Here is a 3,072-nt window from a genome sequence, read left to right as displayed (position 1 = left end):
AACTGACGAGGCCTTGAAGTAAAGAGAGGCTAGCTCGCATTAAAATAAAGAAATAAGGAAAAGAGAGAGTTGCCGTTATATCATCAAACATCCTAACTTGGCTGAAACGGTAAAAGAAATTAGATAAAATGCGAGAAAGAAGAAAGAAAATGAAAGAAAAAAGGGAAATGCAATGCTATGTCTCTCTCGCTCTCTCTCTCTCTCTCTCTTTCTCTCTCTCTCACTCTCACTCTCTCTCTGTCTGTCTCTTTCTCTCTCTCTCTTTCTCTCTCTCTCACTCTCTCTCTCTCTCTGTCTGTCTCTCTCTTTCTCTCTCTCTCTCTCTTTCTCTCNCTATCGATCTATCTCTCTCTCTCTCTCTCTATCGATCTATCTATCTATCTATCTATCTATCTATCTATCGATCTATCGATCTATCGATCTATCGATCTATCTATCTATCTATCTATCTATCTATCTATCTATATATCTATCTATCTATCTATCCATCCATCTAACTATCAATCTATCTATTATTCATCCATCTCTTTCTCTCTCTCTCTCTCTTTTTTTTTTTTTTTTTTGCTGAATGTTAGAGAGGTTAATATTTGCCCAAATTCTGTGTCCCTAACTAACACCGCATTCATTCATTCCAGCTAAGAGAGGGAGATCTGGCGATGACCAACGAAAAAAATCTGTTAAACAATTATTGGTCATGACGATTCGGAAAGATTTCTCAAAATGACCAATTACGACAATTTAGGTCGAATGACATAATGGTTGTTATCATGGTGATATATGTATTGTGCTAAATTTTTTGCTTTTGGGAAGGTTTATGGTACTGGCACGTGCTGAAGTCTCCTAACTGGTATGCATATCGTTTACTCTTGTAAGGATAACATAGAGTTTACGCAAGTATGTACAAATCAAAATTGAAAAAATATGGAGCAGAAAGGTTGGCAGAGTAGAATAAAATTAACTTGTTCAAATATATCCACAAGACACTTTAAAACAGATGATAGAAACGATGTCTTATTATTTATTTTTGAAACAAAAAGTTATCATTTACGAACAAGAACCTATAAATAACCTTCCTAAACAAGTTAGCACGGTTAGCAAATTAAATTTCGAACTATTCGTATCTTACTATCACAATGGTGAAACACCTCAATGTAGGTACGTAAATTCATGTTCTTGTAATTTGAGTTAATGGAACGAGACTGGTTGGTCATTGGAGATACCGTTTTTGCAGTAGCGTTGATGAGATTTGCAGAGTGTAGACGGGCCCGTGCTACGCGTATCTCCGATGTTGAAACTGTCTGGCGTACCGTTAAGGCACGCGACTCGCACCTGCCCGAATTAATTATGTTTTTGGGCCTTTCTTGTCTTGAGGCAGGTGCCGGCTCAGCCCTGGTGCAAGATACGTCATAGCGCATAATTGGACTAAAAGATGGAGATAACACGGCGAAACTGGCTCGAAAGAAAATAAAATTTACGACAAAAGTACGCCGTTTCGCGATCCGATGTTATGTTGTAAGCCATTGGAGATAAAGATTACATTTCTTATTCGACAAGGAATTTATTTATATTTCTTCCAGTGAGATTTGGTTTTGATGGCGTTTGACATGGCGGATAATGGGGTTGCACCGTTACACCGTTTAATTTTTGCATACGCCAAACCCTTATCACTTTAACATTCGTGCCACAGCACAAAAACATTAATTTTCCTTATGGGACTCGGAAATTCATTAAAAATTAAAAGTAAATCATGATGCAGATAAACTGGTGTATGATTCTTTTTTCAAAAAAGATCAAGCGTGTCGTCCGATGAGGTGAAGTCCTTTGGCATCTATCTAACCTTACGCAAGAATCTTTTATGTAAATTTAGTATAATATTAACACATTGTAATTTCAGGCAATCAACACTTAGGTTACAGACATTCGCGGAAGTGATGATCTGGAATATAATATGCACTTTTTTTTTATTTAGAAATCGTGAGATGCGGTTTGGTGCCTCACGACACGCAAGAATGGCACAATTACATAGAAGACAAACACTTTGGGCCCTGAAGATGATCTCAATAAAGATCGAAACGTTGGCACGATAAAGAAAATGTTTTTCTGAAACCTACATCATACCAGACAGCATCTCACGATTTCTAAATTAATATCGATTAACGGTCACTAATCACCACACACAATATGCACTATCCAAAAAAAATGTTGAAATTGGTTTTTAAATAAATTTGGGCAAATTGGACTAACTAAGGTTTATCACGCCTCAGACTGCATGAAGAAATCTCACAAATAAATATTACGATTAAGATAGCTGAAACCTTCTCTTTTATGTCAAAAAAGAGACGTATGCCAAAAATAGAAATTGACATAATTTACGTGTAAACTTAAAAAGGGAACATGTAGAAATCTATTCCCCCATTACAGTGCATACATTACATCACGATAGCTCAAGTGGTTAGAGCAGCGGCTTATTTCGCCAAAGGTCGTGGGTTCAAATCCCGCTCGTGACAATGACTTTTTCATTTCAAGAGATGACCTTACATGAAAAGATTAATTAATTGAAAGAAGTAATTTGGTCATTCGGACCATTAAATATAATAATACCTACAGGCCCAATAATATCCCAAACCTGAGTATAATGAAAGTTGGTCGATGCCCTGACTAACCTCGAAATGTTTTAAAGTAGCTAAAAATTATGATGATTTTTTTCATTGTGGGTTTTTATTAATTTAATTATTCTTTATAATGTGATCAATCGATATTATTTATAGCTTGAGCAAATATAGTTGCTCACCCAGCTTTCCGAATATTTACTTACTACTCGCACTAGTTCCCTGGCCATCTCTGCTTCAGTCGCCTTACTAGGTTGAAGCAAAATGATAATTTTTGACATGCATCGTGCCATGGATAGGATGTGAGGATAGTTTTACACATGGAAAATTTGTTGGGGATTAGATTTTTATCGAAGGATGTTTTGTGAAGGGTGGAAACGTAGTAGTCAACGACAATGGTTTTGATGACTTTGGATTAGAAGGATTGTTTTCTTTGGATGTTGCAATAACATTATAATAAGCC

General features: G+C 36.2%; 1 long non-coding RNA gene across 2 annotated transcripts; it reads left to right on the top strand.

Moving 5' to 3' along the window:
* The first annotated feature begins 1,005 nt into the window (after positions 1-1,005).
* LOC106661704 lies at positions 1,006-1,745 on the top strand. Of its 2 annotated transcripts, XR_001339766.1 has the most exons (3): positions 1,006-1,155; positions 1,232-1,512; positions 1,578-1,745. It is a non-coding gene; the product is annotated as an uncharacterized LOC106661704 (long non-coding RNA). The 2 variants fall into 2 exon arrangements; XR_001339767.1 differs by lacking the exon at positions 1,578-1,745 and having other exon boundaries at positions 1,232-1,557.
* The last annotated feature ends 1,327 nt before the right edge of the window (positions 1,746-3,072 follow it).

This window comes from Cimex lectularius, unplaced genomic scaffold (genome assembly GCF_000648675.2).
Source record: "Cimex lectularius strain Harlan isolate CLEC.00 unplaced genomic scaffold, Clec_2.1 scaffold57, whole genome shotgun sequence".
NCBI lineage: Eukaryota > Metazoa > Arthropoda > Insecta > Hemiptera > Cimicidae > Cimex > Cimex lectularius.
Note: the sequence above shows the minus strand (reverse complement) of the source record. Positions and strands in the feature narration are given on the sequence as shown.